The 15,189-nt window shown below is 47.0% G+C and overlaps 6 non-coding genes across 6 annotated transcripts; all 6 read left to right on the top strand.

The window, feature by feature from the left end:
• The first annotated feature begins 5,382 nt into the window (after window positions 1–5,382).
• TRNAH-GUG (transfer RNA histidin (anticodon GUG)) lies at window positions 5,383–5,454 on the top strand. Its single transcript has one exon. It is a non-coding gene; the product is annotated as a tRNA-His (tRNA).
• Window positions 5,455–6,953: 1,499 nt separating this feature from the next.
• On the top strand, window positions 6,954–7,035 carry TRNAS-AGA (transfer RNA serine (anticodon AGA)). The gene has a single exon. It is a non-coding gene; the product is annotated as a tRNA-Ser (tRNA).
• Window positions 7,036–9,894: 2,859 nt separating this feature from the next.
• TRNAS-AGA (transfer RNA serine (anticodon AGA)) lies at window positions 9,895–9,976 on the top strand. The gene has a single exon. It is a non-coding gene; the product is annotated as a tRNA-Ser (tRNA).
• Window positions 9,977–11,265: 1,289 nt separating this feature from the next.
• TRNAH-GUG (transfer RNA histidin (anticodon GUG)) lies at window positions 11,266–11,337 on the top strand. The gene has a single exon. It is a non-coding gene; the product is annotated as a tRNA-His (tRNA).
• A 1,501-nt stretch (window positions 11,338–12,838) lies between these two features.
• On the top strand, window positions 12,839–12,920 carry TRNAS-AGA (transfer RNA serine (anticodon AGA)). The gene has a single exon. It is a non-coding gene; the product is annotated as a tRNA-Ser (tRNA).
• A 1,289-nt stretch (window positions 12,921–14,209) lies between these two features.
• Window positions 14,210–14,281, top strand: TRNAH-GUG (transfer RNA histidin (anticodon GUG)). Its single transcript has one exon. It is a non-coding gene; the product is annotated as a tRNA-His (tRNA).
• The last annotated feature ends 908 nt before the right edge of the window (window positions 14,282–15,189 follow it).

Below are 15,189 nucleotides of genomic sequence, written 5' to 3'. Positions count from 1 at the left end.
GCATCAATGGACGCCAGGCCGAAGCCCTCCGTGACACCGGGGCCAGTGTAACAGCCGTCCGCTGTCACCTGGTGACCCCAGAACAGTTCCTACCAAACATTCTCTGCCCTGTCCGTTCAGCCGATAACTCGGAGAGTCTGTGTCGGATGGCCTGCGTCCCTTTCGAATGGGGAGGGGTCTCCGGCATGTTGAAAGTGACGGTCCGAGATGATGCCCCCGTAGACTGCCTCCTGGGAAATGACCTTGAAAGCTCTCCGTGGGCAGCCGTAGAACGAAGAGAACACCTGGGGATGTTAGGCATCCCGGACTGGGCGTGCGTCACCACCCGGTCCATGGCCGCCCGTGCCAATCCCCGACCAGAGGAACCCGAATGGCCGGCGCCTCCTCCCCCGGTCACCCCAATCGAAGACACCGACCGTGCCGTCCCCCCAGAACCAGCTCAACCTCCGGACCTCGCTGGCCTCGACCAGTGGCATCAAGAGGGGGGGCCCACACAGGAGCAGTTTCGCCAAGAGCAGAAGACCTGTCCCTCCCTCGAGGGACTCCGCCAACAAGCCCTCGCCCAGAGCGCAGGGGATACCTCCGGAACACATTGGATCTACTGGGACAATGATCTGCTATACAGTGAACAAAGGATCGCGGAGTTGGGGGCCAGCCGAGTGCTAGTGGTGCCCCTCCCTTTTAGAGACTTCTTGCTAAACCTGGCCCACGATGTCCCCCTGGCTGGACACCTGGGTCAGGATAAAACTTACAGCCGCCTAGTGACCCACTTCTTCTGGCCTAAAATGAGGAATGATGTACTCCAGCATTGCCGATCTTGCCCCACGTGCCAAGCCAGTGGAAAGAGCGGCCGCAAACTAAAAGCCCCCCTGCAACCATTTCCCGTGGTCACCACCCCGTTCGAGAGGGTCGGGATAGACATTGTGGGGCCCCTGGACCCCCGTACAAAACAAGGACATCGGTTCATCCTGGTACTGGTGGACCACGCCACCCGCTACCCCGAGGCTGTTCCCCTGCGAACTGTGACAGCCCCGGTAGTCGGCCGGGCCCTGATGGGGATCTTCTCCCGTGTGGGCTTCCCCCGAGAAGTCGTCAGCGACAGAGGCACGAACTTTATTTCCAAATATATGAAGTCCCTCTGGCAACAGTGTGGGGTCACCTACCGATTCACGACCCCCTATCACCCTCAAGGAAACGGACTCGTTGAGCGGTTCAACCGCACGCTCAAAGGGATGATTGGGGGGTTGGAAGAGCCCCTCCGTCGCCAGTGGGATGTGCTGCTGCCATGCCTCCTCTTCGCATATCGAGAGGTCCCCCAGAAGTCCCTCGGCTTCAGCCCGTTTGAATTATTGTATGGACACCCCGTACGGGGGCCGCTCAGTCTAGTCAAGGAAGGCTGGGAAATGCCCCCTCTAAAGAACCCCCCAGATGTCTTCAAATACCTCCTAACCCTCCGCAACCAGACCCGACGGTTCAGAGAGCTGGCAAAAGCAAACTTGGAGGCCAGTCAAGAGGACATGAAAAAGTGGTATGACCAAAATGCCTCCTCCATCGAATTTGAACCCGGACAACAGGTATGGGTGATGTCCCCCACCGAACCCTGCGCCCTGCAAGACAAGTGGACGGGGCCCTTCAAAGTAGTCGAGCGCAAGGGTCCTGTCACCTATCTCATCGACATGGAATCTTCACGGAACCCCCTCCGAGTCCTCCACGCTAATAGGCTGAAACCCCACTTTGTGCGTTCAGAACTCAGCCTCCTGATGGCCACAGACAATGGAGCCGAAGAAGACTCCGAACCCCTCCCTGACCTCCTACGGACTCGGGAGAAAGATGGCTCCGTGGATGGGGTCCGACTCTCGGAGGCCCTCACCCTGGAACAACGCCAAGAATGTCGAGACCTCCTGTTGCAGTTCGCCTGCCTGTTTTCCCTCACCCCAGGTGTCACTTCCTGGTGTGTGCACGACGTGGACACGGGGGACAGCCCCCCTATCCGCCACCGGGCCTACCGCGTACCAGATCGGGTACGGGCCTGCATCCAGGAAGAAGTAACCAAAATACTCACGCTCGGGGTCATTGAGCCCTCAGACAGCCCCTGGGCCAGCCCAGTAGTACTGGTCCCCAAAGCAGCCACTCCCGGCACCACACCGGAACTCCGGTTCTGCGTCGACTACCGGGGCTTGAATGCGGTCACCAGAACGGACGCACACCCCATCCCCCGGGCAGACGAGCTAATCGACCGCATGGGTGCTGCCCGCTACCTCAGTATTTTCGACCTGACGGCGGGCTACTGGCAGATCGGCCTCACACCCCGGGCCCAAGAACGATCTGCATTTTCCACTCCTGATGGCCATTATCATTTCAAGGTCATGCCCTTCGGCATGAAGAATGCTCCAGCAACATTTCAGCGGCTCGTCAATCAGGTCTTGGCCGGGCTCGAAGGATTCAGCGCCGCCTACCTAGACGACATCGCTGTATACAGCCACCATTGGTCCGACCACCTCCACCACCTCCGAGCGGTGCTACAGGCCCTTCAGCGAGCTGGCCTCACGATCAAGGCCAGCAAATGCCAAATTGGTCAGGGGTCCGTAACCTACCTCGGACACCAGGTGGGAAGCGGCCTGGTGGCCCCTCTGCAGCTCAAGATTGCCTCCATCCAGTCCTGGCAGCCCCCCATCACCCAGACCGAGGTACGCGCCTTTCTGGGACTCACGGGCTATTACCGACGGTTCGTGAAAGACTATGGTACCATAGTGGGGCCCCTCACAGAACTCACGTCCAAAAATCAACCAAAGAAGGTCAACTGGACCCCAGATTGTCAAACAGCCTTCGAACAACTGAAGGCCGCCATGTGCTCCGCCCCTGTGCTCCAGGCCCCCGACTACAGCCGGGAATTCGTCGTCCAGACGGATGCCTCCGACCACGGCATTGGGGCGGTCCTGTCTCAATTGAACCCCGAAGGCCTTGATCAGCCAGTGGCCTTCATCAGCAGGCGACTCCTACCTCGAGAACAACGCTGGAGCACCATCGAGAGGGAGGCCTTCGCCGTGGTATGGGCCCTCAAAAAGCTCCGGCCCTATCTCTTTGGCACACACTTCCGGGTGCAGACCGACCATCGACCCCTGCAGTGGCTGATGCAGATGCGGGGGGAGAACCCAAAACTACTACGTTGGTCCATCTCCCTACAAGGGATGGACTTCACTGTTGAACACCGGCCTGGGCCAGATCACGCCAACGCGGATGGCCTGTCACGCTTTTTCCGCCTCGACGAGGAGAGTCCCCAAGAGGATTGGTGACTCTCCCCGCCTTCAGCTGGGGGGGACGCATGTTGGACAGGCCACATGAAGGGCCGCTCCCCCTCTGCCCGACCAGGCCCGAGCCCGGTCCCTCAAGTGTCACACACCACCACTTCACGTTTTCCGTCCCCTCCGGGACCCCTGCCTCTGAACATATCGACCTCGTGGGCCCGATCCACTACTGGCCCGCGCGCCCAGCCTGGGCGCCATCTTGGACACTCCACCACGAGGCCGCGTGGCCCCCGATCGACCCTAACCCTGGGCCTGGCCAGGCCTAAGACATCCCGGCACCACCATCCACCCAGGAGGTGAGCGGACTACTTGGCAGGTCAATAGGAGAAAGAGGTGTCGATGGCTCTCCCCCGCCAGGTGCCGCTCGCCCACAACCTCCCCGGGCGCTGGCTCCACCCCCCTGCTGGGTGTCTGGACTCCTTCATCCCGGACCCCCCGACCTCCAAGTGCGAGGGTCCGGACATCAAAGGGCACCAGCCCTATAACTGGGGCAGCTCCAGAGCAGGAAGGCAGTTGTATCCTGGAGTCGAGAGACGCAGAGAAGAACTCATCCTTGACGGACTACTGGCGCTGCCGTAGCTCTGCCTTGCGAACTATCGTCCTGCCTGCTGGCGCTGCCGCAACCTTCGTAAACCTTCATCGTCGTCGGGACCTGCTGGCGTGGCCGCGGACCGTTTGTAACTACCATCTTCATCGGGACCTGCTGGCTCCGCCGCGGACCGTCGCTTCCTTCATCCATCTCGGGACCTGCTGGCTCCGCCGCGGCCCGATCATCTAGAACGCCGAGCTCGAGGATTGAGAGCTATTTCATCTATTGGTAACAAGACTGTCCCGCTACCCTTTTCCCAATCCAGAGACCAGAATCGAGGGGACCCCTGAGTCCAGACCTCCTTGTATCATTTTACCGTACTTAAAGAATTGCTTATAAAGTATCGTTGAACCTTATCCTGGTGTGGTGTCCGTCTGTGGGGGGGAAGTTACTTGTCTGTACGATCGCTGGAGACGGCTCTCCCCGGAGACCTCTCCCCTTATCCTCGGCCGACCCTCCCGGTCCATCTAACAAAGTGCTAGCTGGATTAGGCAAACACACTTCATAAAACTGCATTTTCTTTTCTATTCTCCCCCGTGTTACAAGCTTAACTGCTCCCTGTGTAATTTCTCCTAACCTGCTGTTCCTGAAAGAGAATTTCATCTACAAGCTCTTTCTGTGTTTTTTCCTAGTCTTTTCTTTCCCTTTTCTTAGATTTGTAACTGTTCCTTTACGTGCTCTACTGAGGCGCCATTAATCTCATTTGAGCTCCTTGTACCTGCTGCTGTTTTCTCCACACCTCACTCTGTCTTTTCCCTCTTTCTCTCTTTCTCTGCGGTTGGTGGCTACTTTCCAAAGCGTCTGATGCCCCAATGTTCCTTCGTCTTGTTGTCAGACGTGAATTTGAAAAGCAACAAAATTAACAAGCCTTTACCACTCACACATGGCAGAAGTTTATACTTTAATTCAATGAGCTAAGAAAAGTGTGTTGTGGGGCCCCTACGAGCCATGGTGCTTGCTTCATCATAATTAGGCATGCAGTCATTAGCCACAGCTCTGATTATGGGTCACTGAGGTCAGTTTCAATAATTCCTAAAAAACCTAACCATGCAGTCCCCCCTAACTGTGTAGTTATCTTGCTTTACTGCTGTTTGTGTGATTAGCTGGGAGGAGCTCACGGCAGCATCCTCCCAATAAAAGTGTAGATGGACCGTTCCTTAACTCTTTCTTGCTTCACATACAGATGGCTTGAGGAGGTACAGGGGAGATGCAGGTCTAATAAACAGAATAGAATATCTGCGCCAGGTTTGTTTCTCTGCATTGGTGTCCCATCACAGGCCTACCAGTGTATGTGTGATCTTTGACTCCTGCCAGTTCACAAGCAGGCGGCCAGGAAACGGTTTCAGCCTATCAACCACTGAGGAGATAAAGCCTTTGTATAAGGAATGAGGAAGCAATGAACACATTCAGCCTATCACAGGAGTAGCCCTGAGTGTTCCGAATTATAATTTCTTCATGTCACTGTACGTTATTGAGCCCAAGTAGCTCGCCGTGATCGTATAGTGGTCAGTACTCTGCGTTGTGGCCGCAGCAACCTCGGTTCGAATCCGAGTCACGGCATTGTGGTTGGCAATGTCACGGCAGTTGGGTTTTTCCTTTACAGAATTCCCAAATGTACCAGTTGTTTTTGTAAAATGTCTATTAAAAACAGATCCTTTTCAATATTTAAACAATCTAACGACAAATTATTTAAACACACATGATTATAAGATGTAGGTATACTGTACTTACTGACATAAATTATCGTTCTTGAACATATTTGCGGTAAGGGGAGCGGAGCTCTCCCCCAGGCCAATCAGAATGCAGATGAATGCAGTTGCAGTTGAGTGACCCGTGTTGTGGCTGTCTACAGGGAATGCACATATGTAGCTGTCCCGCAGCCCAATCCAGACGTCAATCGAAGACAGGTTTCAATGCAAATAGAGCAGTAAGTGCAGAGAAATGCTCACTCTCTAAAAATGGCATTTATACAATAGTGAGATTAAATCCAACCTCACCAGTAGATAGGATTTATCAATAAATAAATAAAGCTTCTCCTCTCTGATATGGAATTACCCCCCAAAAAGTATAAGGGAATACCCAATGCTAACCTATGAGAGGGGCAGACCTCACAGTAGTGAAAAATGTAATAGACTGTTTGATACTACTAGGACATACAAACTACCACAGTACATGTCTTACCTTTTACTTACATAGCATGATGCCCCTAGGACTACCTAGGGCCTACCTTAGGGGTTACTGATATGTAATAAAATTGGAGTTTAAGGCTTGGCAAGTAGTTTTAAATGCCAAGTCGAAGTGGCAGTACACTGCAGCACAGGCACTGCAGTAGCAGGCTTGAGACAGGTTTGAAATGCTATTTCTTTGGGCGGCACAATCAGTCCCCGGGTATATGGTATACCACTTTACAAGGGGCTTTCAAGTAAATTAAATCTGTCAGTCAGGTATACTCCAATTATACACATGATTAGGGAAGAAGCACGTGCACTTCAGCACTGATTAGTAGCGATAAAGTGATCAGAGTCCTAAGGCCAACAAAAAGATACAGCAAAATGCGGAGGTGAAAAGCAATAAGGTGGGGTTGGGACCACCTTAAGAATGCAAGGTCTAACAAAAACGAACTAAGGATAACATGAGTAAAACATCAGGTTTCTCTACAGCATTTGGTGAGACAAGTGGGCCTTCTTTTATCTTCCATAAATGCAATCCTTCCTGGACCCCTTTATTATATAGCTCTTCCAGGAAAAAATATAAAGCACTTACAAAGGAGCCTCAAATACTCAAAGATGGTAGACTTCTGTAATATGGGCCATATACTAAAAGCAGCACGAAAACAGAGTGCAATAGGGTCCAAAAAACTTGAGTGACCCATGAGAGTATGCATGCAAGCCTATGGTATTCCAAACTAGAGATATACGTATGCAATTTTTGTTTTTAGGAGAGAATGTGCCTGCTGAAAAAAACATTATTTTTTAAAAGTGCATTGCAGAATATCAGGAATTTGCTGTGGGACACCTTGAAAACTTGCATACAGATTATGTGCACACACCTTACAGTCAGTTGTTGTGGCCGAGTGGTTAAGGCGATGGACTAGAAATCCATTGGGGTCTCCCCGCGCAGGTTCGAATCCTGCCGACAACGAGAATCTTTTTAACATCGGCTACAATTTCAGAAGTTAACCTTTAGTATTTCTTCCATGTCAGTTTGATAAATAGGTGGCTTATTTTGGTGTCACTATTGCCATATCACATATTTATTATCGCTCCCCCTTTCATATCTTTGCTATAACTCTCGTCCTTCATTAGCGCTGGTGCAAACGCTTCAAATTATTATACCCTGGCTCTCTCGGTCATACCTGTGCATGCACTTGAAACTTACTTTACCAATAAAAGAAGCAAATAGAGAAATAAAATAAAAGTGCTAGCTGGATTAGGCAAACACACTTCATAAAACTGCATTTTCTTTTCTATTCTCCCCCGTGTTACAAGCTTAACTGCTCCCTGTGTAATTTCTCCTAACCTGCTGTTCCTGAAAGAGAATTTCATCTACAAGCTCTTTCTGTGTTTTTTCCTAGTCTTTTCTTTCCCTTTTCTTAGATTTGTAACTGTTCCTTTACGTGCTCTACTGAGGCGCCATTAATCTCATTTGAGCTCCTTGTACCTGCTGCTGTTTTCTCCACACCTCATACTGTCTTTTCCCTCTTTCTCTCTTTCTCTGCGGTTGGTGGCTACTTTCCAAAGCGTCTGATGCCCCAATGTTCCTTCGTCTTGTTGTCAGACGTGAATTTGAAAAGCAACAAAATTAACAAGCCTTTACCACTCACACATGGCAGAAGTTTATACTTTAATTCAATGAGCTAAGAAAAGTGTGTTGTGGGGCCCCTACGAGCCATGGTGCTTGCTTCATCATAATTAGGCATGCAGTCATTAGCCACAGCTCTGATTATGGGTCACTGAGGTCAGTTTCAATAATTCCTCAAAAACCTAACCATGCAGTCCCCCCTAACTGTGTAGTTATCTTGCTTTACTGCTGTTTGTGTGATTAGCTGGGAGGAGCTCACGGCAGCATCCTCCCAATAAAAGTGTAGATGGACCGTTCCTTAACTCCTTCTTGCTTCACATACAGATGGCTTGAGGAGGTACAGGGGAGATGCAGGTCAAATAAACAGAATAGAATATCTGCGCCAGGTGTGTTTCTCTGCATTGGTGTCCCATCACAGGCCCACCAGTGTATGTGTGATCTTTGACTCCTGCCAGTTCACAAGCAGGCGGCCAGGAAACGGTTTCAGCCTATCAACCACTGAGGAGATAAAGCCTTTGTATAAGGAATGAGGAAGCAAAGAACACATTCAGCCTATCACAGGAGTAGCCCTGAATGTTCCGAATTATAATTTCTTCATGTCACTGTATGTTATTGAGCCCAAGTAGCTCGCCGTGATCGTATAGTGGTTAGTACTCTGCGTTGTGGCTGCAGCAGGCTCGCTTCGAATCCGAGTCACGGCATTGTGGTTGGCAATGTCACGGCAGTTGGGTTTTTCCTTTACAGAATTCCCAAATGTACCAGTTGTTTTTGTAAAATGTCTATTAAAACAGATCCTTTTCAATATTTAAACGATCTAACGACAAATTATTTAAACACACATGATTATAAGATGTAGGTATACTGTACTTACTGACATAAATTATCGTTCTTGAACATATTTGCGGTAAGGGGAGCGGAGCTCTCCCCCAGGCCAATCAGAATGCAGATGAATGCAGTTGCAGTTGAGTGACCTGTGTTGTGGCTGTCTACAGGGAATGAACATATGTAGCTGTCTCGAAGCACAATCCAGACGTCAATCGAAGACAGGTTTCAATGCAAATAGAGCAGTAAGTGCAGAGAAATGCTCACTCTCTGAAAATGGCATTTATATAATAGTGAGATTAAATCCAACCTCACCAGTAGATAGGATTTATCAATAAATAAATAAAGCTTCTCCTCTCTGATATGGAATTACCCCCCAAAAAGTATAAGGGAATACCCAATGCTAACCTATGAGAGGGGCAGACCTCACAGTAGTGAAAAATGTAATAGACTGTTTGATACTACTAGGACATACAAACTACCACAGTACATGTCTTACCTTTTACTTACATAGCATGATGCCCCTAGGACTACCTAGGGCCTACCTTAGGGGTTACTGATATGTAATAAAATTGGAGTTTAAGGCTTGGCAAGTAGTTTTAAATGCCAAGTCGAAGTGGCAGTACACTGCAGCACAGGCACTGCAGTAGCAGGCTTGAGACAGGTTTGAAATGCTATTTCTTTGGGCGGCACAATCGGTCCCCGGGTATATGGTATACCACTTTACAAGGGGCTTTCAAGTAAATTAAATCTGTCAGTCAGGTATACTCCAATTATACACATGATTAGGGAAGAAGCACGTGCACTTCAGCACTGATTAGTAGCGATAAAGTGATCAGAGTCCTAAGGCCAACAAAAAGATACAGCAAAATGCGGAGGTGAAAAGCAATAAGGTGGGGTTGGGACCACCTTAAGAATGCAAGGTCTAACAAAAACGAACTAAGGATAACATGAGTAAAACATCAGGTTTCTCTACAGCATTTGGTGAGACAAGTGGGCCTTCTTTTATCTTCCATAAATGCAATCCTTCCTGGACCCCTTTATTATATAGCTCTTCCAGGAAAAAATATAAAGCACTTACAAAGGAGCCTCAAATACTCAAAGATGGTAGACTTCTGTAATATGGGCCATATACTAAAAGCAGCACGAAAACAGAGTGCAATAGGGTCCAAAAAACTTGAGTGACCCATGAGAGTATGCATGCAAGCCTATGGTATTCCAAACTAGAGATATACGCATGCAATTTTTGTTTTTAGGAGAGAATGTGCCTGCTGAAAAAAACATTATTTTTTAAAAGTGCATTGCAGAATATCAGGAATTTGCTGTGGGACACCTTGAAAACTTGCATACAGATTATGTGCACACACCTTACAGTCAGTTGTTGTGGCCGAGTGGTTAAGGCGATGGACTAGAAATCCATTGGGGTCTCCCCGCGCAGGTTCGAATCCTGCCGACAACGCGAATCTTTTTAACATCGGCTACAATTTCAGAAGTTAACCTTTAGTATTTCTTCCATGTCAGTTTTATAAATAGGTGGCTTATTTTGGTGTCACTATTGCCATATCACATATTTATTATCGCTCCCCCTTTCATATCTTTGCTATAACTCTCGTCCTTCATTAGCGCTGGTGCAAACGCTTCAAATTATTATACCCTGGCTCTCTCGGTCATACCTGTGCATGCACTTGAAACTTACTTTACCAATAAAAGAAGCAAATAGAGAAATAAAATAAAAGTGCTAGCTGGATTAGGCAAACACACTTCATAAAACTGCATTTTGTTTTCTATTCTCCCCCGTGTTACAAGCTTAACTGCTCCCTGTGTAATTTCTCCTAACCTGCTGTTCCTGAAAGAGAATTTCATCTACAAGCTCTTTCTGTGTTTTTTCCTAGTCTTTTCTTTCCCTTTTCTTAGATTTGTAACTGTTCCTTTACGTGCTCTACTGAGGCGCCATTAATCTCATTTGAGCTCCTTGTACCTGCTGCTGTTTTCTCCACACCTCATACTGTCTTTTCCCTCTTTCTCTCTTTCTCTGCGGTTGGTGGCTACTTTCCAAAGCGTCTGATGCCCCAATGTTCCTTCGTCTTGTTGTCAGACGTGAATTTGAAAAGCAACAAAATTAACAAGCCTTTACCACTCACACATGGCAGAAGTTTATACTTTAATTCAATGAGCTAAGAAAAGTGTGTTGTGGGGCCCCTACGAGCCATGGTGCTTGCTTCATCATAATTAGGCATGCAGTCATTAGCCACAGCTCTGATTATGGGTCACTGAGGTCAGTTTCAATAATTCCTCAAAAACCTAACCATGCAGTCCCCCCTAACTGTGTAGTTATCTTGCTTTACTGCTGTTTGTGTGATTAGCTGGGAGGAGCTCACGGCAGCATCCTCCCAATAAAAGTGTAGATGGACCGTTCCTTAACTCTTTCTTGCTTCACATACAGATGGCTTGAGGAGGTACAGGGGAGATGCAGGTCTAATAAACAGAATAGAATATCTGCGCCAGGTTTGTTTCTCTGCATTGGTGTCCCATCACAGGCCCACCAGTGTATGTGTGATCTTTGACTCCTGCCAGTTCACAAGCAGGCGGCCAGGAAACGGTTTCAGCCTATCAACCACTGAGGAGATAAAGCCTTTGTATAAGGAATGAGGAAGCAATGAACACATTCAGCCTATCACAGGAGTAGCCCTGAGTGTTCCGAATTATAATTTCTTCATGTCACTGTACGTTATTGAGCCCAAGTAGCTCGCCGTGATCGTATAGTGGTCAGTACTCTGCGTTGTGGCCGCAGCAACCTCGGTTCGAATCCGAGTCACGGCATTGTGGTTGGCAATGTCACGGCAGTTGGGTTTTTCCTTTACAGAATTCCCAAATGTACCAGTTGTTTTTGTAAAATGTCTATTAAAAACAGATCCTTTTCAATATTTAAACGATCTAACGAAAAATTATTTAAACACACATGATTATAAGATGTAGGTATACTGTACTTACTGACATAAATTATCGTTCTTGAACATATTTGCGGAAAGGGGAGCGGAGCTCTCCCCCAGGCCAATCAGAATGCAGATGAATGCAGTTGCAGTTGAGTGACCTGTGTTGTGGCTGTCTACAGGGAATGCACATATGTAGCTGTCCCGCAGCCCAATCCAGACGTCAATCGAAGACAGGTTTCAATGCAAATAGAGCAGTAAGTGCAGAGAAATGCTCACTCTCTAAAAATGGCATTTATACAATAGTAAGATTAAATCCAACCTCACCAGTAGATAGGATTTATCAATAAATAAATAAAGCTTCTCCTCTCTGATATGGAATTACCCCCCAAAAAGTATAAGGGAATACCCAATGCTAACCTATGAGAGGGGCAGACCTCACAGTAGTGAAAAATGTAATAGACTGTTTGATACTACTAGGACATACAAACTACCACAGTACATGTCTTACCTTTTACTTACATAGCATGATGCCCCTAGGACTACCTAGGGTCTACCTTAGGGGTTACTGATATGTAATAAAATTGGAGTTTAAGGCTTGGCAAGTCGTTTTAAATGCCAAGTCGTAGTGGCAGTACACTGCAGCACAGGCACTGCAGTAGCAGGCTTGAGACAGGTTTGAAATGCTATTTCTTTGGGCGGCACAATCAGTCCCTGGGTATATGGTATACCACTTTACAAGGGGCTTTCAAGTAAATTAAATCTGTCAGTCAGGTATACTCCAATTATACACATGATTAGGGAAGAAGCACGTGCACTTCAGCACTGATTAGTAGCGATAAAGTGATCAGAGTCCTAAGGCCAACAAAAAGATACAGCAAAATGCGGAGGTGAAAAGCAATAAGTAGGGTTGGGACCACCTTAAGAATGCAAGGTCTAACAAAAACGAACTAAGGATAACATGAGTAAAACATCAGGTTTCTCTACAGCATTTGGTGAGACAAGTGGGCCTTCTTTTATCTTCCATAAATGCAATCCTTCCTGGACCCCTTTGTATATATATAGCTCTTCCAAGAAAAAAAATAAAACGCTTACAAAGGAGCCTCAAATACTCAAAGATGGTAGACTTCTGTAATATGGGCCATATACTAAAAGCAGCACGAAAACAGAGTGCAATAGGGTCCAAAAAACTTGAGTGACCCATGAGAGTATGCATGCAAGCCTATGGTATTCCAAACTAGAGATATACGCATGCAATTTTTGTTTTTACGAGAGAATGTGCCTGCTGAAAAAAACATTATTTTTTAAAAGTGCATTGCAGAATATCAGGAATTTGCTGTGGGACACCTTGAAAACTTGCATACAGATTATGTGCACACACCTTACAGTCAGTTGTTGTGGCCGAGTGGTTAAGGCGATGGACTAGAAATCCATTGGGGTCTCCCCGCGCAGGTTCGAATCCTGCAGACAACGAGAATCTTTTTAACATCGGCTACAATTTCAGAAGTTAACCTTTAGTATTTCTTCCATGTCAGTTTTATAAATAGGTGGCTTATTTTGGTGTCACTATTGCCATATCACATATTTATTATCGCTCCCCCTTTCATATCTTTGCTATAACTCTCGTCCTTCATTAGCGCTGGTGCAAACGCTTCAAATTATTATACCCTGGCTCTCTCGGTCATACCTGTGCATGCACTTGAAACTTACTTTACCAATAAAAGAAGCAAATAGAGAAATAAAATAAAAGTGCTAGCTGGATTAGGCAAACACACTTCATAAAACTGCATTTTCTTTTCTATTCTCCCCCGTGTTACAAGCTTAACTGCTCCCTGTGTAATTTCTCCTAACCTGCTGTTCCTGGAAGAGAATTTCATCTACAAGCTCTTTCTGTGTTTTTTCCTAGTCTTTTCTTTCCCTTTTCTTAGATTTGTAACTGTTCCTTTACGTGCTCTACTTAGGCGCCATTAATCTCATTTGAGCTCCGTGTACCTGCTGCTGTTTTCTCCACACCTCATACTGTCTTTTCCCTCTTTCTCTCTTTCTCTGCGGTTGGTGGCTACTTTCCAAAGCGTCTGATGCCCCAATGTTCCTTCGTCTTGTTGTCAGACGTGAATTTGAAAAGCAACAAAATTAACAAGCCTTTACCACTCACACATGGCAGAAGTTTATACTTTAATTTAATGAGCTAAGAAAAGTGTGTTGTGGGGCCCCTACGAGCCATGGTGCTTGCTTCATCATAATTAGGCATGCAGTCATTAGCCACATCTCTGATTATGGGTCACTGAGGTCAGTTTCAATAATTCCTCAAAAACCTAACCATGCAGTCCCCCCTAACTGTGTAGTTATCTTGCTTTACTGCTGTTTGTGTGATTAGCTGGGAGGAGCTCAGCGCAGCATCCTCCCAATAAAAGAGTAGATGGACCGTTCCTTAACTCTTTCTTGCTTCACATACAGATGGCTTGAGGAGGTACAGGGGAGATGCAGGTCTAATAAACAGAATAGAATATCTGCGCCAGGTGTGTTTCTCTGCATAGGTGTCCCATCACAGGCCCACCAGTGTATGTGTGATCTTTGACTCCTGCCAGTTCACAAGCAGGCGGCCAGGAAACGGTTTCAGCCTATCAACCACTGAGGAGATAAAGCCTTTGTATAAGGAATGAGGAAGCAATGAACACATTCAGCCTATCACAGGAGTAGCCCTGAGTGTTCCGAATTATAATTTCTTCATGTCACTGTACGTTATTGAGCCCAAGTAGCTCGCTGTGATCGTATAGTGGTTAGTACTCTGCGTTGTGGCCGCAGCAACCTTGGTTCGAATCCGAGTCACGGCATTGTGGTTGGCAATGTCACGGCAGTTGGGTTTTTCCTTTACAGAATTCCCAAATGTACCAGTTGCTTTTGTAAAATGTCTATTAAAAACAGATCCTTTTCAATATTTAAACGATCTAACGACAAATTATTTAAACACACATGATTATAAGATGTAGGTATACTGTACTTACTGACATAAATTATCGTTCTTGAATATATTTGCGGTAAGGGGAGCGGAGCTCTCCCCCAGGCCAATCAGAATGCAGATGAATGCAGTTGCAGTTGAGTGACCTGTGTTGTGGCTGTCTACAGGGAATGCACATATGTAGCTGTCTCGCAGCCCAATCCAGACGTCAATTGAAGACAGGTTTTCATGCAAATAGAGCAGTAAGTGCAGAGAAATGCTCACTCTCTAAAAATGGCATTCATACAAAAGTAAGATTAAATCCAACCTCACCAGTAGATAGGATTTATCAATAAATAAATAAAGCTTCTCCTCTCTGATATGGAATTACCCCCCAAAAAGTATAAGGGAATACCCAATGCTAACCTATGAGAGGGGCAGATCTCACAGTAGTGAAAAATGTAATAGACTGTTTGATACTACTAGGACAAACAAACTACCACAGTACATGTCTTACCTTTTACTTACATAGCTTGATGCCCCTAGGACTACCTAGGGCCTACCTTAGGGGTTACTGATATGTAATAAAATTGGAGTTTAAGGCTTGGCAAGTAGTTTTAAATGCCAAGTCGAAGTGGCAGTACACTGCAGCACAGGCACTGCAGTAGCAGGCTTGAGACAGGTTTGAAATGCTATTTCTTTGGGCGGCACAATCAGTCCCTGGGTATATGGTATACCACTTTACAAGGGGCTTTCAAGTACATTAAATCTGTCAGGTATACTCCAATTATACACATGATTAGG

Source organism: Lissotriton vulgaris, chromosome 1_1 (assembly GCF_964263255.1).
Source record: "Lissotriton vulgaris chromosome 1_1, aLisVul1.2, whole genome shotgun sequence".
NCBI lineage: Eukaryota > Metazoa > Chordata > Amphibia > Caudata > Salamandridae > Lissotriton > Lissotriton vulgaris.
The sequence above is the reverse complement of the archived record's forward strand: the minus strand, read 5'-3'. Positions and strand labels throughout refer to the sequence as shown.